We start from the raw sequence: 25,495 nt of genomic DNA on the forward strand, positions 1-25,495 counted from the left end.
CTGCAGGTCTCAGGGTGGTTCACAGGATAAAATCAGAATATAAAACCACAAAATAAGCAAAATAAAAACAACCACAACCTAAATAAACCCCCAACACATTTTGAAAGGGTGTAGAATGTCAATCAACTCAGCTAAAACAGTTAAAACATTTTTTTTCAAAAAAAGATTAAAAAAAACAAGTTAGTCACCCCAAATCACTACTTTTGAAGCAAAAACATATGGAGAACATTTGGCACCAACAGACAACAGTGATGTTTGAATAGAAAAGACTCATGCTGCCAGTGGGGTTGGGGTACTCACATACGTGGCTGGGTGTGCTAATGTGTAAAAAATGCCTTCACTTGGGCCACACATGGCTCATATGCAAAAGCTGCAGACTAGCACAACAACCCTGTACCTGAGAAGCAACTCTCAGGTTACCACAAGGAAACACCTGAAATGGGTCATTTGCTGTTGCATCTTTTCTCCCAATAAAGGGAAAGCCCTGCTGTACATCTAGATACCTCCCTGTCTCCCCTCTCTCACACAATTTTCTGTTCTTTCTTTCCAGCTGACATGCAGCATTCCATGATTGTTGAGCATGATCATTTCTCACCAAATTGGTTTTGGGGACATTAGCACTTTCTTTAAAAAAGATTTTGTAAATCTTGGGGTTTCCTTGGAGGCTGGCACCTCCCCTGTTGTTTCCCAGTGACTGTTTTGGGTCTGATCCTATCAGCTCTCAACATTTGTGTTCAATATTGGAGGAAGTGATACACATGCTCAAGTGCTTTACATACATTAACGCAATACAAGATCAGTATCAATATCAGCATTCCCATTCTGCAGGTTCTCTGCTGGTGACATAAGGAAAGAGAGAGATTTGCCTAAGACCTGTTCTGCTACACGTTACCTCTTTACACCCTCCAGCTTTGTGCAATTCTCTTGAGTAGCTCAATAGTTCTCTGCTCCTATCACAGTGCTTCCCACTTTGTTTTCCTGCCCAGGGAAGTGACATCAATACAAGGACCTGGAGGCCTCAGCAACACCTGGCAGGGGTCAAGGCATTGGCCTCAAAGTAACCCACCCCTGAGATGGCCATGGGGTCTACATTGCATGATGCTTACACAGCTGTGTAGGGTTGGAGAACATAAAACAGGGGGGACAAAGGCCAAGGGTTGACATTTCAAAAACATATTCAGTGTCAGCCTAACTTTGACCAAGTGACAGCCCATGCAAGCACAGATTGTCAAGTAAAGCCATAAACAAGCTTCGAATGCTGGACTGAATCCTTTCTTATTGTAGCAGAGCTTATCTAACAACAGCTGGCTCAGAAAAATAGTGGCAGCTCAATATACACTTGTTTCCTGCATATAAAAATTAGCCCATGAGGGAGAAGACACCTGAGCATGCCATCTTCTCCAGAAATGTATCCAAATAATTAGTTAGGATTGGTGTGCCTTTAATAGCAATTTATTATGCATTCTAGGTAGGGCTACCTCACTACATCCCTCATAGCTCATCCCTTCAGAGAGCAGGCAGGGTGGCATTTTTCTTGTTGTTTTGCAGAGAAAAGAGCATCAGAAAAACCTGCTGGATTGGGCCAGTGGCCCCTCCAGCCCATGTTCTCACAGTAGCCAACAGATGCCGGTGGGAAGCCTGAAAGCAAGACCTGAGCCCACGAGGAAGTCTTCCCTCCTTCAGGTTCCAGCAACTGGTATTCAGAAGCACTGCTGCCTCCATTGTTGGCTAGGAGCTTTCAATAGCCCTCTCCTCCTCCCCTATGAATTCCTCTAATCCTCTTTTAAGCCATCTAGGCTGGTGGCCCCCTGTGGAAGTGAGTTCCATAGTTTTAACGATGCATTTTCTTTTCTCTGTCCTGAATCTTCCAGCCTCCGGCCTCATTGCATGTCCATGAGTTCCAGTGTTATGAGAAAGGGAGGAAAACTTTCCTCCACCCACTCTCTATGCCTTGCATCATTTTACAAACTTTTATTATGTCATCTCTTACTTGCCTTTTTCTTAAACTAAAAAGTCCAACACACTGCTTGCTCCCTTTTCCTCACAGGGGAGCTGCTCCATCCCCTTGATTTAAGGACCAATGTTGGATAAGATTTAACATAAGTCCTCCTGGGATAGGATTGAAAACTGAAACAATGCAAAGAAGAATGGAGACAGAGATAATTACATATTTTGCTGAATAGTAAGCTAACTGCAAGTCTGGAATAAGAATTTAAAGGATTGCTCCTCTCTTTAAAAAAGAAAAGAAAAAGCCACATAGCTTCTTGAAAAGCTTGTTTAGCTTCCACCAGTCCTGACTGACTCAACACAATATTTACAAAATGATCGCACTATGGGTGTAGCCAGGATTTTTGTTGGGGAGGGGGGCAGGCTTTGGGGGGGGGCGGAACTTCAGATTTGTATTGATTCATATTGATGGGGGGGGGGAACTGCCTACCTGCCCCTCCTTGGCACAACATGAAGAGCACTAAATGTGGAGAAATGGGATCAGACAGACTGAAAATAGCTCATAGCCCTCCCAAAATGGTTCAGAAAACTTTGCGTGGACAGGCGGAGTCCCCAGATCCCACGCGGTCCCCCCCCTCGTCATGTGGAATAACGACTCAAGACAACGGGGACCTAGGGAGCATCAGGGTTATCCAGTGTGGGGGGGGGATGGGCCGGCTCTGGAGAACATATGTTCAAGCAGAGATAGCCGCCCCCGTAACGCTGCCGCCGCAGGGGAGAGCAATGATGACCTTTCGGCGTACGGTCAAAGTCTCCCTTCAGAAAACCCCTTTAACGGGGAACCCTGGTATCGCCGCCGCAAAGAGGAAGATGGACAAAAGGATTCCGCCCAAGGCCTGATACCGCCAAAATTGTGACGTTTTGCTACAGGAAAGGCGAAACCTGCCAGGGAAATTCCTTTCCGGCCCTTTAACAGTGACCTTAACATAGCAGCGCCCGCATACCTGTGAAGAAAAGTTAACCTGCAAAACCTGTGAGGAAAATTAACCTGCAACATAAGACATTGACTGAGGGTGGGTAGGGTGGGAGAAGCTCTGGAGCCAAGTGAGAATTCCTAGGTAAGATCCTCCCTCTATTGTGTGGGCAGGTAATCCCTCCCCTACCTGGCCTGGTCTCTTTGGCAACGCTTCCCCCAGGTGGGATTGGACAACTGACTGAGGTAGGCGGAGACCTCCAGGTATCCCACCTGAGGGAAGGCAGAGCCAAGCCTATGCTGTTGGAGCTGCTCCAGATCTAGGGGCTGCACGCGTCCACGCAAAGGGCGCCCCCCGTTTTAAGCGGGGAGCGGTCATTCCCTGAGATTCCCTTCAAAGTGTGAAGTTGGGTTCTCTTTGAATTGTATTTTTCAGTGTTCTAACGATTTAATTGCATGTTATTTTCCCCTGTAGGGAAACAGTTTTTAAAAATTCTATTTAAACAACAGGTTAGCAACAGAACTAAGGGTTTCACAAGCTTGGCACAGTCCATATGAGAACTGAATCAAAACTTTTAGCTGGGCAGTGGCAACCGGTAGGCTCTGGATCTGGGGGGCTCATGACCACGGAGGTCAGTAAGTTCACATGGATGGGGACAAGTTGTTATGGTTTTCTTCCTAAACATGAATGCCACCTTAGGTTCCTAGCAGGTAGAAGCGAAATGTTTTAGTTGGAGTAGATAGGTTCCAGAAATTCAGAAGAAATTACAAAATCACCAGCAACAAAACCAAAATTGCCTCAGCAGCAAAAAGGAGGCTTGGGAAGGGGCCAGGTGCTCTCAGGTCCACAGATGACAACAAAGATGCATCAGAATTAGTATCAGTAGGACGAACACCAAGTGTAACCGTGGATACACGTAGTCGTCTAACAGAACCTTACATGAATGAAGGGGAATGAGGCTCCCTTACTTTAACGGGTTCAACACAGAGTTCCTGGTCATGGGAAGACATAACAAGATGAACAAGCCAGGTTTTTTTAGTTTCATGGCTACCGTAGGCTGCAAGTCTAACCATGTCTACTTGGAAATAAGTCCTTGGAAAGACGCATTCATTACTTTAATCCCAAAACAAGATTCAGATCTACTGCAAGTCAAGAACTACAGGCCGATTTCATTGCTAAATGTTGATTATAAAATCTTTCCAGGGATACTGGCAAGTAGAGTTAAAAATATATGGTTAGAATATATCCATGGAGATTAGGCGGGCTTTCTGCCTGGCAGGCAAATGAAAGACAATATTAGAAATATAATAAATACTATAGAATATTTGTCTGCCAGGTACGAAAAGCAAGCTATATTGATGTTCGTGGATGCAGAGAAAGCATTCGACAATATAGTTTGGGACTTTTTATTAAAACAGTTAGAATATATGGAGGTCGGTTCGAATTTCTTTAACAGAATAAAGGCAATCTATACGGAGCAAAAGGCTAAATTGATTATAAACAACGTGGTGTCAGAAGAAATAATGGTAGAGAAAGGAACAAGACAGGGTTGCCCACTTTCCCCGCTGTTATTTATAATAGTATTGGAAGTACTTCTGAATTCAATAAGACAAAATAAGAAGATAAAAGGGATTATAATTGGTAAAAACGAGTACAAAGTCAAGGCGTTCGCAGATGATTTAGTAATAACAACAGAAGACCCGTTGAGTTCAATAAAAGAGATACTGGAAGAACTTGAACAATTTGGTAAGGTGGCGGGCTTCAAATTAAATAAAAGAAAGACTAAAATAATGGTGAAGAACATGGACTCGAAGGTAATTGAGGAAATACAACAACAAACAGAAATAGAGGTGCCCAAAAAGGTGAAATACCTAGGAATATGGATAACCCCAAAAAATATAGATTTATTTAAGAACAACTATGAGCAGGTATGGAAACAGATAAAGAAGGACCTTGAGAGGTGGGGGAAGCTGAGATTGTCATTCTGGGGCAGGATAGCCTTAATCAAGATGAACGTGCTCCCAAGAATATTATTTTTGTTCCAGAACTTACCGATAATCAAGGGCACTAAGATATTTAAAGAGTGGCAAAGAGAGATCTCAAAATATGTCTGGCAGGGCAAAAAACCAAGAATTAAGTTTAAACTGTTAATAGAAGCTAAAGGAAGGGGGGGATTTGCCCTGCCAGACCTGAAACTATATTATGAGGCATTGTGTCTTTGCTGGGTGAAAACGTGGATAAAATTGGAAAATAAGGAACTATTAGATCTGGAGGGATTTGACAACAGAGCAGGATGGCATGCGTACTTATGGCAGGGAAAGAGGAAACACAAGGGTTTCGAAACCCACATCTTTAAAGGCCCTTTGATGGAAGTTTGGGAGAGGAATAGATTTCTACTAGAACCTAAAGTACCACACTGGCTATCCCCATTAGAAGTTATGAGTGTGAAAAAGGTAAATATGAGAGGCAATTGGATAACCTATGAACAACTGTTAATAAAAGTAGGGGGGACATGGAAATTGAAACCGTACGATCAGGTTAAAGAAAAAGTATTTGATTGGCTACACTATTTCCAAATAAATGAAATGTTTAAACAAGATATTAAAGAGAGAGGATATGCGGACAAAGATTCCAAATTCCAGACTGAAATAATAAACAATGACTATAAAATCATTTCTAAAATGTACAATCTGCTATTAGAGTGGAATCTGATAGATGAGGAAGTGAAGTCGGTGATGATTCAGTGGGCAAGGGACATCGGTCATAATATATACTACGAAGAATGGGAGAAACTTTGGAAAAAAACCCTTAAATTTACAGCTTGTATAACGTTAAAGGAGAACCTCATGAAGATGTTTTACCAATGGTATATAACACCTGCAAAGTTAGCAAAAATATATAAAACCTGTAACAAATGCTGGAAATGCAGGGAAAAAGAGGGATCCTTTTTCCACATGTGGTGGGAATGCAGAAAGGTCAAAGGTTTTTGGGAAAGTGTTTATAATGAAATGAAGAGTATACTAAGATACACCTTTGAAAAAACCCCGGAGGCTTTTCTGTTAGGACTAGCAGGAAGGGATATTAAGAACAATGACGGCAAATTCTTTCAATATGCGACAACGGCCGCAAGAGTCCTACTAGCTCAAAATTGGAAACAACAGAACATACCGACGATTGAGGAATGGAGAGCAAAATTGTTAGATTACGCGGAGATGGACAGATTGACGGGGAAAATTAGATATATAAAAGACTAAAGGTTCATTGATGACTGGGGGAAATTTGTGGAGTATCTGGAAAATATAAGTGAAGGTCAGATAACGCTAGTTGGGTTCAAAAAGGCTCTGTGAAAAAGTAGGAATATTGTCTAAAGAGAAAAAGATGAAAAGAGAAAATAATGTCAATATAAACTAGGATTTGCGTAAATTTGTTAAATAAGGGCATGGATGATTTGAGGGGAAGTTGAAGGAAGTCTCAAAGAAAGGAATCCGTGATAATAAGATGTAAACTGTTTTATTTTTTGTTTGTTATGTTTTAAAAACAATAAAAATCATGAAGAAGAAAAAAAGTCCTATTGAATTCTGTGGCGCTTAATCCTGGGTAACTAAGGTTAATTTATTAACTGCATTTATTGGACTTCCCAAAACAGGAGTTCTCTGGGTGTCTCCCAAAGCAAAACAAAACTGTTTAAACTGTAGACCAGACTCAAAACACAATATGTAAAAGTCCCTATTTTCCTGGGACAATTCAGGAATTACGAAAGCAATCCCAGTTTCTGATTTGATCCTGGAATGTCCCCATTTCTCCCACCAGTGCTGCTGCCACTGAGCTCTGGGAGGAGGAGGAGAGGAGCTGACGCTTGCCCTGGGCAGCCAGGAGGGAGCATCTCATTGTCTCTCCAGGGCAGCTGCTGGCCTCCTCCACTGGGCAGCTCCTGGCAGCTGCTGGAGAATGGGGGGGGGGGGAGGAGGAGCTGCCACCACCAAGGCCCAGCCCTGCACGACATGCCAGCTCTGGTGGGCAAGCAGAGGGCAGGGCCGCTCTGGGCAGGAGGAGGGGGAAGCAGAGGAGAGTACAAAGAAGTATAGATTTTTTGATTTTTTTTAATTGAATGCTTTGTGTGTCCACATCTAATCTTGCCCCTTTATTTATTATTGCCCCTCTAAAATTTATTAATTGGTGTCCCCCCCCTTTTTGTAAATCTACCAAAAAATAAAATAAAACTGGGATTAAGGGGGTTTTCTCAGGCATGTGTGCTGTGTACCATTTGTGTAGTGGTGGTGGAAATGCTCAGGGGGGGGGGATGACGAACAATGGAGGGTAACGGAGGGTCATTTGAGGGGGAGTGAGAAATGTCCCTATTTTCATCTGACGAATGTTGCAGGGTATGCACGTGGTACCCCGTACTTTAGCTATTTTAAAAAAGCTATTTAAAAAGAAATGTTACCTGCCACAGTACCTAAGAAGCTGGTTGTTAGGGTTGGTGATCTGGAGAAGAAATAGGAATTGGCCTGGTCAAGATTTAAGCCAGGGAGCTAGGCCAGGGTGAAGATGTTTTATAGATCCAAGTGGAACCACACTGACCTTTCTGAAGTTGTAGCTGCAATAATGTTCCTCTTGTCATTTGTATTTGTGGTGCTGAAACAGCAGAAAACAGGCTGTCCCCTGACAAATTGTCCTGGCAATTATTGAGAGTAAGGTGCCTTGGTCTAACTGTTCAAACCTGGCCTTAGATTTAGAATGTGGCATTTTACACTGGTTCAGCTATGACACATAGTTAACATAACAACATAATTGGCAACGTTATTGGAAGCAACAGTGATTAAAATGAAGGGAAATTTCAACAGAGTTCTTTTAAAATTATATTGAACTCTAAAAACACATAATTCATTTCCATATAGGGAGGGAATAAACCAGCAATCCATGTGATTATCTTGTTTTGATTTCCCATTCATTTTTGTTTATTTTCATTCCACCAAACTTATCTATGAAACGCCATCATTTTCCTGTCCTCCCTTCCTTTATTCCAAACATGCCCACCCATTCTTAGGTTAGGTGTTAGAACCTTTGTGACCTAGAACATACTTTACTTTGACAACAGTTTCATTTGTTTTGCTTTCCATCAACCTTTCCTGTTTAAATTAACACAAATCCTGTTTCCTCCTCCTCATATTTTACTATTTATTATTAGGGGGTAAATGGAGGAGGAAAGAGAGAAGAGACAGAACTCTGCCTGGGTCTAAATGATAATTTTTCATGATAAATTAATGCATGCACTTGTAGGTTTTGGAATTACAAATCCATTGGTTGTGCTCAATTATAGGATTCCCAGAGTCAGGGGTTTGTAGCATGTCCAACATTTCAATAAAAGAAGCCTTAGTTTATCAATCCTATATGCTTTAGTTGATAAAATAACTAATGGGACCCACATATCTTTGCACACACATAAAACAAGAGCCTTGGTAAATTGGTTGTCTGTATTGTCTTAAATTTGTTATATGTCCATGGAGGCAGAAGACGGGCAAAATCCTCTGAGCTTGTGTCAGATTAGTTGGAAAATAGCTTGGTTGATCTCTGAGGCAATCCAGATTCAGAAACATGTCATCCACCCCAAACTCCTCCCATCTTTCTTCTTGCCCTGTTTATTAGGCTTCTGTAGCAGCACCCAAATAGCAAGTGGGCAGAGGAAAGGGAGGGATATCTCACTTCCCTCACTTCTCTTGGGCAAGCCAAAGTGACCACTGGAAAATGGGATGCTGAATAAATATGTTTGCTTTTCCAAGTTCTCCTGCAATTTCAGGGGCCTTTCTTCAGTTTTGCATGGCCAGATGTGTGTGTCACAGAAGACACCTTCCTGCAAGAGGCATTCCTTTCTGTGTAAGAACGGGGAATGCCTCTTCTAAAAACTAAAGTTTTTATAGCGGTATTAAACTTATTATTTTTTAAAAATCCTGACATTCAATTAATTGTGGGCCCTTTTAATCAATCAAAAGGTTTTCAATTGAATAATCTAACTAATCAATTAACTGCAGTCCAAAATAAAAGGCCTATACATTTACGTAAGCCAGAAATTATTATTTTGATAATCACCTACCTCAGATAATTTCTCTCCCCGACCGTACTGGGAAACAATCTCCTGAACTTGGACATTTTTGGAGAGAATGAAGGAAGATAGGGAAAAATGTTTGAAGAGGCAACCCTACAAAGAGCTCATCAATGATCTTCCTTCTTTGCCATGGGTAGGGCTGCCTGGGATCTGGGAAGCAGTTCCGCTTAAAGAGGTCATTCAAGAGCCTGGCACTACCTTCCTTATCAGTGGGAGGTGCTCAAGAATCCAGAATGCCTTCTGGAAAGCAGGAAAGGTCAGAGACAGAAAGAAACAGCATTCCCCCCTTTCTTTTCATTTCAGAAAAAAATAGCGTCAGCTATTGTTTTGGAAAACACTGTGCTAGAGTAGCAGATAGGTAGCTGTGTTGGTCTGCCATAGTCAAAACAAAATTTTTTTTAAGGTGCTACTGGAAGGAATTTTTTTTGTTTTGTGCTAGAGTAGGCATTGAACACCAGCAGCTCCATCCTGCGTGACTCTTAAGTGATGGCCAGCTTGTCCTCTTGGCTCAGTAAAGTGGGAGTAGAAAATGCTTTCTTACAATAAGATGTGGCAGATTTAATTAAAACTTGAAAAGTTTGTGAAGGGATCTGAGATGAAAATTATACTGAGGTGTGAAGTGTTTCAGTCATCAAAAAAAAATTACATGATGTTTAAAAATTGCAGTTGTTACAAAACACTACTGTTTGCTTAGTATCTACAGGACCTTGGGGGCACAGGGGCTTTTAGAGATTGGCATAACAACTCATTTTGCGGCTGCATCTGCCTCTTTCTCACAAAGCCTTCCTTTATAATTAAATACTTCATTTGCTGATTTTATCTTTACTTAAACAATGCACTCAAGAACTTAAAATCAGCTTTGTGAGAGGTTGCATGTCAGAATCAAAGATTTAGAATTAGCAACAGCTCAGACTTTTTCAGATGGTTTTTTTGTGTGGAGAATTAATGCATGTATGGGGCAATCTCACACATGCAAGCAAACACACACATGTGGCATCTCTCAAACACACTCACGAAACACACAGCACCAGCTCTTTCACATGCAGATGCAACTCTTTCAGGTCTGCCATGGGGGGGGGGGCAGCGGCTAGAGGAGGAACTGATATGCTGCTCCAAGACCAGTGGGGGCCCAGACTCTGATCTTACATTTAAAAAAATTCTGTACTAGCCCTTGTAGGTCAATCACTATGAACAGGATGGTAAAAAGAGGAAACATTACCAAAAAAGACTGAAATTTGCATATGCTAGTTCAAATATATATATATAAATTATAGGATTCGGCTCCTAGCACACAGTGCTCTTGCTGTGCCCTTATTAGTCTGAGTAGTTCTTTCAATTAAATAATTTTTATATAATTTTATTTTTCATTTTCACATTTTACAAATATTTTAAACAAAAACATAATCTTTACAAATCCAATGTACTTTCCCTTTGACTTTCCTCCCCTTCTTTCCATGGTTATTTCTTTTATGTCTTTTTATTATTGCATATCCAATTAAAGTCTATTTACTAATTTTCCCTTATGTTCCCTCTTGTTAACTTGCTGCACGTATCAGTCCTGCTGATGTTTTACTTTGTTTACAATGTACCTTCAAATAAGTATTAAATTTCCCCCACTCTGTTTTAAAAAGTATTTAATCTTGTTTTCTTATTTTTCCGGTAAGTTTTGCCATTTCTGTGTACTCCATTAGTTTTAATTGCCAATCTTCGTTTGTCAGAAGAAGAAGAAGAGTTTGGATTTGCTATCCCGCCTTTCACTCCCCTTCAGGAGTCTCAAAGCGGCTAACAATCTCCTTTCCCTTCCTCCCCCACAACAAACACTCTGTGAGGTGAGTGGGGCTGAGAGACTTCAGAGAAGAGTGACTAGCTCAGGGTCACCCAGCAGCTGCAGGTGGAGGAGCGGAGACGCGAGCCCGGTTCCCCAGATTACGAGACTACCACTCTTAACCACTACACCACACTGGCTCTTGTTTTTTCCTTCCATTTTTGGGCATAAATCATTCAGGCAGCTGTGGTAGCATACATAAAAAGTTTTCTTCTGTTCACTAGGTACTTCTCCACCAATTATACCTAAAAGAAAAGCTTCTGTTTTTTTCACAAAAGTTATCATTTCCCCCCAACTCATTATAAATCATTCCCAGAAAGCTCTTGCTATTTTGCATGACCACCATATATTGAAGTACCTTCTTTCCCTTTGCATTTTCAGCAGGACCGATTCTGACTTATAGATTTTTGCCAATTTACTAGGAGTCCGATACCATCTCTACATCAATTAAATAATTAACTAAATAGGTGTAATAGAGGACAAGCTTTCCATCACTTCCAATCTTTTCTGCAATATGCAGGCACGGGACAGTGCAGATGTGTTCTGATGTGAACTCTCAGGTCACTGTGGGCAACAGTGAGGCCCAAGAGGCTTACGTAAAGTGAACGTGTGCCCTAGAGAATGGACTAGGGCAATATGCAAGGGGCTCATGGCAGAGGGGGATTTAGTGCAGTGTGACTGGTTCTGTTGCCCTGGGCGCAGAGCTGTATCTATGATTTAGAATGGAGTGTGAGAGGCGGGAGTGCTGAATTTTGGTGTTGCACAGGGCACCGCTGAAAGTTGAGACCCCCAGGTCTGCCACTGCTCATGGTAGGTGAAGAATTCTGTGGCTGACTAGCTGATGTAGAAATAGTTTCTTCAAGGTTGAACATTTCAAAAACCACTGCACTAAGGTCATGCCTATACTGCAAACTAACAACAGTCATTCCCTTTTCTTCACAGAACACTTGTTTTGGAAAAATGACTGAGTGGGCAGGAGAGTTAACCAACAGAGAGGACTTGCAATCAGTGGTTTAGGATAATATTACTACTACCAAGAATAATAGAAACTATTTAGTTTTTCAGTGTTACATATCAGTTTGACGTGGTTAGTATAATACTCTTGATATTTCAGTTTGCTTTCACAGAAGATCTTTATCAATTTACATACATATATCCATTAGGATATCTTGGCCAGTGTGCCAAGGAACAGATTTTCCATCATGTGTACTGCTGAATTAATCATTAACAATTCAAAATACAAGGATAGTGTAACAAAATGCAGTGATACAACTTTGGGTTGCATGAAATGATCAGACCTATTTAATCAGTTATTCATTTGCCCTTTCTATTCCTTCTAAGCAAAAGGAAGTTGTGCAGCTTTAGGACTATAAAATTCCAGTGGTTAGTGATTGTTTGTTATTTAAATGCATTTCCATAATCCAAAGTAAATTTCAGAGCTATTTGCAGGCATACAAGACAGACATAGGGAAAATCAAATGTGCCGGAAACCTTATATGGCATAGATAGATGCTAAAGTGGTATGTCCTAGGAATCCCCTTTTTCTATTATAGATCCTCCTTACTTATGAATCTGCAACTCATTTATCTCCTCTAGATGGACATGTGGATGGATTGCCCCAGTTCATTAATAGCTCAGTCCAATTATTTCAGGAAAACTGAATTCATAAATGATGTCAAACAGCATCAGAATGATTTAGTAACACCATGTTTTTCCCCCTTTCAAGTTGTTAAGTCACTAGTTCTGAAGACAGGATTTGCTGTCTGTTGCACTAAGATGATTTGCTTTCAAATCTTCAACTTCTTTTTTGGTTACAAAGGCTTCACAAATAATTGTCCATTGATAGATTAACGCTAGTCATGCATAAAATTCATTTTTTAAAAAATGAATCTTTGTTGGGATTTTAAAGAAGATATTCTGCAAATTACCGTATTTTTCGCCCTATAGGACACACTTTTTCCCCTCCAAAAATGAAAGGGAAATGTGTGTGCATCCTATGGGGCAAATGCAGGCTTTCGCTGAAGCCTGGAGAGCGAGAGGGGCCGGTGCGCACCGACCCCTCTCCCTCTCCAGGCTTCAGGAAGCTATCCCCCCAGCCGCGCAAGCTCCCAGAGCGATGCCGAAGCTGCACGCAGCTTTGCCATCGCTCTGGCTCCCGTTCTGGGGGCTGGGTCGGGGCAAGCTCGGGCTTCCCCCACCCCCAGCGCCGCAAGCTCCGGGAGCGATGGCGAAGGTGCGCTCATCTTCGCCAGCGCTCTCCGACCCACTCTGGGGGCTGGGGGAAGCTCGGGCTTCCCCCACCCCCAGCCCCGCAAGCCCCGGGAGTGATGGCGAAGGTGCGCTCACCTTCGCCAGCGCTCTGGGACCCTTTCTGGGGGCTGGGGGCGGGGGAAGCTCGGGCTTCCCCCAGCCCCGCAAACTCCAGGAGCGATGGCGAAGGTGCGCGCAGCTTCGGCATCGCTCTGGCTCCCGTTCTGGGGGCTGGGGTCAGGGGAAGCTCGGGCTTCCCCCAGCCCAGCCCCGTGCCTGGGGAAAAAATAATAATTTCCCCCCTTTATCCCCCCCCCCAATCTAGGTGCGTCCTATGGCCCGGTGCGTCCTATAGGGCAAAAAATACGGTATATAATACTGCTATTAGAAAAAAGAGTGAAGGGAGAAATCTTCTGCCTTAATGTGTCAAACTCATTATAAATAACGGTAATAATGTTCATAATTATATAACCATAAGCAAAAAAAGGGAGGTCCTTGTCCTCAGGAGCATACTGTGTGGCCTGGGAAGGGAAACCTGGCAACTGCATTGTGTGCCCATCTGTCTGCACCCTCCTTTCTCCACTTTAGAACTTGCTGCAACCAGTTGATGGGGAAATTATTTCTGCAAATCAGTCTAAATAATAGACCCTCCAAGTGCCCCTATTTTCCAGGGACAGTCCCGGATTTACAGAAGCCATCCTAGTTTCTAATATGATCCTGGATTATCCCACTTTTCCTTAAAGGTAAAGGTAAAAAGACCCCTGACCATTAGGTCCAGTCGTGCTTGACTCTGGGGTTGCGGCGCTCATCTCGCATTATTTGCCGAGGGAGCCGGCGTACAGTTTTTGGGTCATGTGGCCCGAATGACCAAGCCGCTTCTGGCAAACCAGAGCAGCGCATGGAAACGCCGTTTACCTTCCCGCTGGAGCAGTACCTATTTATCTACTTGCACTTTGACATGCTTTTGAACTGCTAGGTTGGCAGAAGCAGGGACCAAGCAACGGGAGCTCACCCCATCGCGGGGATTCAAACCGCCGACCTTCTGATCAGCAAGCCCTAGACTCTTTGGTTTAGACCACAGTGCCACTTGCTTTAGGAGGATGCTATTACCAGCATTTCAATAAGGAAATTTGCCATAATGCATACTCCTAACCATTTTCACAATTGGGTTGCTGAAAAATAATATTGTTTGTATTTCAAATTGCTATTTTGTATTTCAAATTGCTACCTTCCCGCTGGAGCAGTACCTATTTATCTACTTGCACTTTGACATGCTTTCGAACTGCTAGGTTGGCAGGAGCAGGGACCAAGCAACGGGAGCTCACCCCATCGCGGGGATTCAAACCGCCGACCTTCTGATCAGCAAGTCCTAGGCTCTGTGGTTTAACCCACAGCGCCACCAGCGTCCCCCCACTTTTCCTTAAAAGGTCAAGGTACCCCTGCCCATATGGGCCAGTCGTGTCCGACTCTAGAGTTGTGCGCTCATCTCACTCTAGAGGCCGGGGGCCAGCGCTGTCCGGAGACACTTCCAGGTCACGTGACCAGTGTGACGAAGCTGCTCTGGCGAGCCGGCACCAGCGCAGCACATGGAAACGCCGCTTACCTTCCCGCTATAAAGTGGTACCTATTTATCTACTTGCACTTAAGGGTGCTTTCGAACTGCTAGGTGGGCAGGAGCTGGGACCGAAAGATGGGAGCTCACCCCGCCACAGGGATTCGAACCGCCGACCATGCGATCGGCAAGCCCTAGGCGCTGAGGTTTTACCCACAGCGCCACCCACATCCCCGGCACTTTTCCTTAGGATGTCCCTATTTTCATTGGAGAAAAGTTTGAGGGTATGGAGTTATGTGACCCCTGAGCAAAGGAGATAAGTAACTCTACAACATTTAAAAGATATCTGAAGGCAGCCCTGCATAGGGAAGTTTTTTAATGTTTAATTGTGTTTTTATATATGTTGGAAGCCTCGCAGAGTGGCTGGGTCAACCCAGTCAGATGGGCGGGGTATCATCATCATCATTGAATAGGACATCCCTATTTCCACCAGAGAAATGTAGGAGAGTATGCAATAACCTTCCTTGGGTCTCTTGAAACCTCTCTGAGTAGTGTGGTTTTGTGGCTTCTGAGCACATGGGTGTTTAAAATAAGCAGAGACCACACAGATTTAAGAAATAAAAAGTTTACCGAGCAAAAATGTAGAATTTTAAGAAAAGCATATTGTATGTAAAAGTTACAGAAATCCAGTATAATCTCCAACTGAGCAAAATAGCTTTAAAGACCACCCACTTTCGCTGAACTTAAACAGCCCTGTCCTGACCAGACTCTCAGGAGAGTCCTACTCTTCAGTAGCAGGCCTCTCTTCTGGGTTTGCCTCTCTCCCAAGCATGAAAAGCTTTTCCATAAGCAGTGGTACCTCGGGTTACATACGCTTCAGGTTACATACGCTTCAGGTTACACACTCCGCGAACCCAGGAATAGTGCTTCAGGTTAAGAACTTTGCTTCAGGATGAGAACAGAAATCGCGTGGCGGCAGTGGCGCAGCAGCAGGAGGCCCCATTAGCTAAAGTGGTGCTTCAGGTTAAGAACAGTTTCAGGTTAAGAACAGACCTCCAGAACGAATTAAGTACTTAACCCGAGGTACCACTGTAACACTGAGTGTCCAGCTCCAGATTACCTAACTTTAGCTATAGATGGGGAGGCAAACTAAGGCCCGGAGGCTGCTGGATCTGGCCCCATCGCCTTCTAAATCTGGCCTGCAGACGGTCCGGGAATCAGTGTGTTTTTACATGAGTAGAATGTATGCTTTTATTTAAAATGCATTTCTGGGTTATTTGTGGGGCATAGGAATTCGTTCATTTTTTCTCCCAAAATATAGTCCGGCCCACCACAATGTCTGAGGGACAGTGGACCGGCCCCCTGCCTTGTGCCAATCTCCCAACAGGTTACAGGTTCCATGAAGCTTTGAGTTTTTAATTTTCCTGCCCTCAGGCAAGAGATGTGCCATTTCTCACATACACAACAACGATCTACTGCCTTCTCATCTGCGCCTCAGGGTGTAGCTGGTGAACCCTATAATTCCCAATGATCAGACAAGAAAGATGCGGAATGCATTCCCATAAAATACACAACCGTCCATGCAAGTAAGGTTCATACAATTAATCCAGGACATCAAACTGGTTACAGTGGACCTTCAAGTGTTCTAGCTTTTGTATCCCAGAACCTACAATGAGGAGACCCTTCACCACTCAATTAAAATATTAAGAATTTAAGATGGAAAAAATGAGGAAAAGAAGAAAGCTCAAGACTATTGCTTGACATAACAACTTCTACATAGAATGATTCCATGATCCTTCATTCTGGCTCCAGTTCTTTGACTGCACAGCAATCTTGTTCTCATAGTTGGTAGAAAATATATAAACTACTTCTCACTGCTTTCTACTTTCCTATAAAAAACAGAAATCACATCCCTAGTATCCAATGTATTGACACACAGAAGTTTCTTTTTAAATCAGTCAACATCCAAGGGATCACACAAAAGCAATGTAAAAGTTGCTACAGCAGTGTCCACACAGGGGAGAGGAATCCCTTTGAGTCCCTCATTTCCTCAGCCTTGTTTGAAAAAACAAAACAAGGGGGAGGGGAGGGGGAAGGGGAAAGCTGGCTTAATTATGAAAACGAGCGCTCCAGACACTAAACAAAACAGCAGCCTGGCTCAAGCTGCCCATTCTCTGTGCCAATCGGTTTAAACCAGTGCTTTTTTTCTGGGGGAATGCAGGGGTACCCATACCCCTAAACATTTTGTGAATCTAAGTTTGGCCTCATTAAGGGCAGTATTTCAATATGAGTAGGAAAATGAGAGTATCCCTAAACATTTTTTTAGGGGGAAAAAGCACTGGTTTAAACTCATCTTGCATGGCCATCCAAGTTGACTGTCCATGGGCCAAGTTTTGCAACCTGAAGCCCTGTGTTGATTCTTGTGGTCAACAATTCAGCCAATCTGCTTCCCCAAATGCTTATGCATTTAGTGTATGCTTGGGCTGTTTTGTGCATACACAATAAACCACACAGGAGGCATCTGCTTCTGAATTCTAAACTCTTACATTTTACAGGACTAAGTATATAGATATTATGCAAGATCATGTTTTACAGACAAGTTGTAAACAAAACCAATGGCAATTGAAATAACTGAGAGTTGCCACCTGCCACCTGAGGTGGCTGCCTCCCCCTTCTCCATGGCAGGCCAAGCCCTGCTTGCCTGGCAACCCCTGCCTTCTCTAAGCTTGTGTACCCACAGGGTTGTTTTGAGGATAAAATAAGCTAAGTTTCATCAGAAAAAGCATGATATAAATGTGACCATCCATAAATGCTACTAAGGGTCTTGCTCTTTTATATACTGTATTGGCCTGAAAATAAGCCGCACCTGAAAATAAGCCGCACCTTTGAAATTCAAGGGTGGGTGGAGAAAAAGAGACCATACCTGAATATAAGCTGCTCCCTTAAAATTAGTTTACAAGCTGAAAATTACTGCTATTGGTAGAATTGTAACTCCGAACCCATTTAAGCCTTTGATCTTGCAAGCCTGCAAAAATTACCACAGAATTACTAGAAACACAAATCGCTGTTCAGTTTGCTACAATTTTGCAGGCACTCACACCCGTAAATGGCAAGTGAACGGTCTCAAGCTCGCAAATTGGCAATAAAACATTTTTTGTTTCATTTTACTGTATGTCTGTTTCAGCAGTGATATTGTAAAAACCAATTTTTGCAAGGTTGTGAATTTAAGCTGTACTTTAACTTCTCACGGTCGGAATTTGGAAAAAAAAGTGTGGCTTATATTCAGGCCAATACAGTAATAGGAACTTCTGTTTATCCTGCTCTTCGGTCAAATAAAGGTTATTACACATTACATATGGGAACAATAAAGGGAAATGATTGCTGTCGTGAATGAGTGGAAGGGGTCTGCTTACCTGGGAATAAGTCCCCCTGAACTCAATGTGGCTTCCTGGTTTTGAGCAGAATTGAATAGCATTGCTCTGTATGACTTTAGTCTATATGTACAGTAAAATCAAGTGGCAAAGCTGTTCAAATAAAACTTCATGTTGCCGTGGGAGGAAAGGTCTGGATGTTTGCAAGCTTCTTCTGTGAAGGGTAGATTGAATCAACACTCTAGCTGCCCTTCAGAGAACTACAGCATTGTACAGTTGGAAGGGACCCCGAGGGTCATCTAGTCCAACCTCCTGCAATGCAGAAATCTCAACTAAAGCATCCATGGCAGATGACCATCCAATCTGTGCTTTAAAAGCTTCAATGAAGGAGAGCTGACAACCTCCCAAAGGCGACTGTTCCACTGTCAAACTTTCTGTTCCACCAGAAAGTTCTTCCTGACGTTGAGGCAGAAGCTCCTTTCTTGTAAATTGAAGTCATTGACATTGAATCCTTCAAGCATTTGGAATCTGTATCAGGTCTAAAGGAGGGAGGCGGCTGAAGTCTCCTCCATTCCTCCATCCTCCTCTCATCAAAGCTGGGCAACTGAGAGACAAATAGCCCTCAGTGTGGCCTCTTAGGTGTTATATGGACCTCAGAGCAAACAGATGTAACAATATGCTTGCTTCTTATCTATGGCAAAGAGGGAATTTTCAATAGAGCCTCATTCTTTCTGGCTTTGTTTCCAGGTTGTGCCTTATAGATATTGCCACTGGTTCCACACCTCCCCTTTCTGTTCTCCCTTGTCAAATGTATACAACTGTAAGCTATCGTATGTTGGATAAGCCTCTCAGAAAGGCCTCAGTTTCTATGAGGTTTCCTCTTCACCTTCCCCCAAAGTGAGAAGGATAAACAATAGAAATGCCTATTTGAAACTGAACTAGTGTGTGTGAATCCGTACACTGCAAAGACTGGAAAGGTATCAAACCAACAGAAAGCATTTATCCTTTCCACTTCCCTTCCCCCAACAATTGCTTTAAAATGGAGCACTGCCCAGAATCTCCGATTACCCCCTGCAGACCCAAATGCTGCCACTGAGGGGTTTGCTGAAGGGGGGGGGGGAGAGAAGAGCTGAGGGAAGTTTAATTGAGTAGCGGGGGGGGGGGGGCACTGTGTGCAGGACCTGACAGGATCTGTCAGGCCAGCCATTTATCACTGCCAGGAACTGGAGGAGAGAGGGTTAATCCTGGCTATGAATAACAACACCCCTCTGCATTTCACTCTTTCTGCTTCCCCCCTTCTCTGCTTCCTCCCTCCCTCACTGACCCCCTTCACCCTTTGGATTTAAGGCAGCCTTCTCTTCAGCCTTTGAACAACATGCAAATGGCTCAGACTGTTCAGATAATGTGCTGCATTTGCACAGAGCGATGGAGGAGGAGCAAAGCCTCCTGACTTGAAAGTCTTCCCTCCCTGCCCTAGGCTGTCTTCCCTAATCCCCACTACCCCATTTCTTCCTTTTCAACTCCCTAACTTAAACTAGATTCCCATTGTTATTTTTTGTTTTGGGGTGGGAGGGAGCTCTTGTGTACATTTCCAGTTTTGACTGCTCTAGTAACAATTTCAACAAGCCAGACGCCCCATTAACTCAAATCCGATCCAAGTAGTACAGTATCAGGCTACAGCTTCTGCAGATTAATAAAGTACAGGCATGGCAGTGACAATGAGAAAGGAATGACACAGCAGTGAGCAAAATCTGAGAATGTGCTGCCCCCATAGGATAAAACAGCAGGTCATCTCATCTTCCAGGACTAGCAATTCACATAATGTCAAGGATTTATTCCTTGTAGCAGAGAAAAGAACAAGGCATGGCAGCAGGTTTGAAAGCAAGTGTGAGATGAAACAATAGATACTTAACAATTTGGTTGGGTGATATTGTAAGAAGGGTGTGCTGGAAGGCGGAGGAGGGGTATTGTTTTTTCATCAACAACAAGATACTCCCACTTTGTGATCATTGAAAAATAAATGAAATTGTTTACCTGCTCAGCAGACATAGCACTAAATAGGTTTCATTTGCCATTAGCTTCCTGATTACCGTATTTTTCGCTCTATAAGACGCACCAGACCATAAGACGCACCTAGTTTTTGGAGGAGGAAAACAAGAAAAAAAATATTCTGAATCTCAGAAGCCAGAACAACAAGAGGGATCGCTGCACAGTGAAAGCAGCAATTCCTCTTGCTGTTCTGGCTTCTGTGATAGCTGTGCAGCCTGCATTCGCTCCATAAGACGCACACACATTTCCCCTTACTTTTTAGGAGGGAAAAAGTGAGTCTTATAGAGCAAAAAATACGGTATTTAGTGCAGGAAACAGTATGTTCTCTTTTAATTAATTTTGCTTGCCTTCACTTATGCCAGCACACAGCTGAATCTGACTAGCTAAATAGTGTTAGGGTGTAATGACATTCACTATAGCCCTACACGGGTGGCACTGTGGGTTAAACCACTGAGCCCCTTGGGCTTGCCGATCAGAAGGTCGGCGGTTGGAATCCCCGCGTTGCTTGGTCCCTGCTCCTGCCAACCTAGCAGTTCAAAAGCATGTCAAAGTGCAAGTAGACAAATAGGTACCGCTCCAGCGGGAAGGTAAACGGCGTTTCCATGCGCTGCTCTGGTTCGCCAGAAGCGGCTTAGTCATGCTGGCCACATGACCCGGAAGCTGTACGCCAGCTCCCTCGGCCAATAAAGCCAGAGTTGGCCACGACTGGACCTAATGGTCAGGGGTCCCTTTACCTTTACCTTTATAGCCCTACATATGTGCTACTTGCATGTAAGATGATGGGAGCCCAGCATCACAGTTGCTTCCTTTGATAACCATACATTAAACATGGCTGTTTATGAAGCAACTCCAACAGCCAAATTCCTGCTGTGTGCAAATGGGACACCAGGTGCTCCAATCATGTGTAGCTCTTACACATGGTGACCTGCTTCACAGACAAGAATGAAGAATGCACTGCTGTTGAAGGAAGCGGATGTGAGGTCATGGGCCTCTTCCCGAGAGAATGCAGCATTGGTGCATATGTGAACAATGCATGCGTGGGCCAGAATCACACAGGGAAGTAGAAGGAAGCCTCAAGCAATGCAAAACAGCACAATGCAAAATGTTGCCAGGGGAGAGAAAAGGAGGAGGCGTTCTTCTTCTCTTTTGGTAGAAGCCACATACCATACAGAAGGTGCAGCTACATCCTCTAAAAGGCTGCCCTGAGAACATCCTACCAAATGTGGAACTGGACAACCTAAAGCAGCTGTAAGACAGGACCCCCAAAATTATTACTGTTGTACACCTATCCTGCCATCCCCAGCATTCCTCGGCTGCAACTCTTCCTGCATTACTCCTCTTTGTCCCCATGTCTCGACAGCTCCGGAAAGGAAACTCTGATTGGTTCCCAGAAGACTTCATCTACACTGCAGACTCATAGCCATGATGCTTGGAGCTTGAAGCTTGTTTTGTTCCTCTTGACAACCATTCACCAGAAGTGGTGCCTTTTCCATCCTGTTGTAACTCATGTCCTGCAGCGATCCTTCCTGTACTTTGTCCCCTGCTGCTGCTGCTGCTGCTATTCTTGGTGCGCCCATGCAAGGGCAACTTGCAACTACTAAATCCATGTGCCTCTTTCCAAAACTAGCCCTAGCTGCTATGATCCTTTGGCTCTTTTTTATTTGGGAAGATCATACTCAAATTCTTCACCTATGAATCCGAGAGATACATTTAACAGTTACCAGCTTTAATTTGGTAATCCTAAATCACAGTAACACTAAGCAAATAGCAGTCCTCCTGACACAGGCCTAGGTATTTCTTCAGGGACAAATTTGTGACAAACACCTCACCTCGGCTTAAACAAATATTTGCCATGATTAAACTATTTGCTTGCCTCATTATGACAAGTTCTTGCTGTCAACTCTTGGCTCCCAACTGACATTAATGACGCATCTTGCAAACTGACACATATTGATGGAACAGGTTTGACTGCCCAGCAACTTTCTTTCCTGCATACATAAATATAGGTTTTGCCACTCACCTCAGAAAATTCAATACAGGTTTTTTTTTGTCTCTGTTCCACCCTCCCATTTCAGAGCTGAGACAGTAGTGTTAACATTACAGTAGCCCACCATCTAAAATGAGGTAACTGCCCCAGGGTGAAGGGAAGATCACCCTTGCAGTCTTGTACCCCTTGCCCACCCCTCCCCTTCGAAATATCCTATAGTGGCATTTCTTCCTTCTCCCTAGCATGAATGAGGGGGAAGGAAGGACATACCCAGGCAGCTCTCCCAAGCTATGCCTTTTCCTCCAAAACTAGGAAAGCAATTCTTTTTCCTCTTCTCTTCCAAAGCCAGCCTCCTGACAGATTTTCTCATTGATGCGCTGTGGTGACTATGCTAGATACTGACAAAAAGACAGAACATTGGGAACTGGCTCTTCTGTTATAGTAGGGTTGTCATATTTCAAAAAGTGAAAATCCAGACACAAAAGCTTTTTGAGGGGAGGGGGCAAAGTTGTTGCAAAATTTCAAACAAACAAACATATATATATATATAACCAGATGTAGGACATTCTTATATTCTAGTATTACAAAAGCCCGATGCCTGCCACTCTCTCTGTCGAGTGGTTGTAAGAGCCCATGGGGTCCCAGGCACACACACAAGGACTTTGGAGAATAGAGAGGCACAGCAGAGACTGTCATGCTTTAAGAAATATGGTTTATTCACCTATTTATACCTTCAGTCTGCATGGAGGGAGTCCAGATCTTACAGCATGGTCATACCCAGAGGCAGCAGTGTAATCTGCCTGTAGCCAGCCTTTCCCAAGATGAATACCAGCCCTTCTTTCCATTTCTTCCTCTCAGAAAACCCTTTTTCTGTCACTTACAGATGATACCTAACACCATGGAAACTAGCGCTAATACATCCAGGAACCTCACCAAAATGTTGGAGAGGATGCACCTTCACAGGCACATACTTCCACATGTGGTGGAAATGCCCCCAAATCCAACTCTTTGGGACATCAGTCATACAAGAAATATGCAAAATAACTAAACAAGTATTAGAAGTCACCCCAGAACTGGCCCTACTAAACATCTTCCAAGACAATAATCTCACATCATAAAGAGCTCATAACCCACCTATTCTCAGCAGCCAGAAGCATCATAGCCAGACACTGGAGAGGCCTGTCAGGAGTAAGCATGGACCAATGGTACCAAATAGTATGGGGAACAGCCTCCTTAGAAAAACTAACCAATAAGCTGAAACTGACATGGGGACAAATAGAAGAAAACGCCTTCACCCCGGTATGGTTACCCTTTATCAAATACACAGCCCAACAAGAAAACGACAATAACCTGCCAACAGCATACGAATCAATCTGGCTAACCTGATCCAAAAATACACAGACATACACTCCACTCACACAAAAAACCAAATCTCACTACAGTCAATCAAACACAACCAACCACACCCTAGGCCACCCCAACCTCTCTAGAAATACAACAAGCGAATAATAGGAGTGCCCATACAAGTAACACAACACAAAACCCCACACATACACTAAGTAGAATAGAAGCACAACCACCCCACCCCACCCCACTCACCACTCCCCCTCTTTTCCCCTAAACTAATTCTGTATGCAACACTAATGTCTCACAACAAATGAAACTGATCTGTAGAAAACACAGCTTGAAAAAAGAGACAATGCATGTATTTTTGTAAACAATGAAATCCTTAATAAAAAAATATTTAAAAAAAATGCATACCCCATTTCCTTGATAACCTTTCAAACCCCTGTCTCTGCTCACACCTCAGGGAAGGCGGGGGGGGGGGGAGATCTCTTGCATTGGCAATGCCCCTCAATGGCCCTGTATTGTTCCCTTAATGTAGGGTTACCAGATTTTTTTCAGTGAATCTGGGGACACTTTTCAACTTTAATGGATTTTGTATGGGGACTGATTAGTAAATCCAGGGACTGTCCCCAGGAAATGGGGATGTCTGGTAACCTTACCTTAATGGCCCCAGCTTGGCCAGGCTACCCAGGAATTCCTCTGCAGCTTATATTTCTCCCTTCCCACACCAAATAATTACAATCCTATAATTTATTCATTTCCAGGGTTTACCCTAAAATTGTAACAACACAGATGCCTTTGTAAGCTGTGTGTTTGTCTCTTGAGCCATGTCTTCCACTAGCCAAGCAAAGGTGCCTTGACTCCTTTACCTCTGGCATTCTGTTTCCCTAGCAAACCTGACAAGTCAAGTTTACTGCCCGTTTTGGACCACTCTCCTGCCCCCCCCCCATCTCTGAACCAATGTCTGACAGCTTGAAGGAAGAGCTTCCAAAGTCCTGACATCCTTTTTCAATCTTAGCATAGACAGATAGTATTTATTTTAGGTTGGATTTTTGTAAAATAAATATATATCTATAACAGCAGAGCTAGAGAATTTCCAAAATATTGAGGGAGGACATACACAGCTTCTGTATTCATCGTGATAGATTGTGCAGCTGTGTAAAGGTAAAGGGTAAAGGGACCCCTGACCATTAGGTCCAGTCGTGGCCGACTCTGGGTTTGTGGGCTCATCTCGCTTTACTGGCTGAGGGAGCCGGCGTACAGCTTCCGGGTCATGTGGCCAGCATGACTAAGCCGCTTCTGGCAAACCAGAGCAGCACACAGAAACGCTGTTTATCTTCCCACCAGAGTGGTACCTATTTATCTACTTGCACTTTGACATGCTTTCGAACTGCTAGGTTGGCAGGAGCAGGGACCCAGCAACGGGAGCTCACCCCATCGTGGGGATTCGAACCGCCGACCTTCTAATCGGCAAGTCCTAGGCTCTGTGGCTTAACCCACAGCGCCACCCGCGTCCCCTCTGTGCAGCTGTGTACTTTCCAGCAAAAATACAGTGCAAACATCTGGTCTCAATGTTCACTTTCCTAACTTGAAATATCATTAAATAAATTAGGCCCACATTTATTTGAGCTGCGTTCAGCCTTGTAAACTCACGATTCTGTGGTAGCTAAGCTGGATCTGTACCAGCATTTCCCTCAATGCAGATACAAAACATAACCCATCACCATTAGAATCAGGACAAACTATGTCTCAAGTACACTACCAGAGCCAAAAACATTTCATAATCACAAAACATTGCTTTCTGATAGCTGAGACACATTTATTTTCTGAATTGAATTGGTACATCCTCAGATGTATCAGTTGTCATAAGTAGCTCGGAAAGCCCTCAGAGTGAAGAGTTAGATAGTAAATCATTGTAACAAAGCACACAGCAAGTGGTGAAACTGCGCCTGTGGGCGGATGCTTCAGGTTCTGGGACTATAATTATATAAATGATTTCTCACCGCCAATTCTTCAGTGAATTACAGCTAAAAATGTGCACTGAAGAAAGGACTTAGTGAGCTACTTCTGCTAGGCTGGCATCAGTTAAA

The 25,495-nt window shown here is 43.4% G+C and overlaps 1 protein-coding gene across 7 annotated transcripts in view; it reads right to left on the reverse strand.

The window, feature by feature from the left end:
- Window positions 1–25,495, reverse strand: part of LOC309370990 (potassium voltage-gated channel subfamily KQT member 1-like) — a 405,888-nt gene that overhangs the window by 1,722 nt on the left and 378,671 nt on the right. The window lies entirely within an intron of this gene.

The sequence above is a fragment of the Podarcis melisellensis genome (genome assembly GCF_964234715.1).
Source record: "Podarcis melisellensis genome assembly, chromosome: 5".
NCBI lineage: Eukaryota > Metazoa > Chordata > Lepidosauria > Squamata > Lacertidae > Podarcis > Podarcis melisellensis.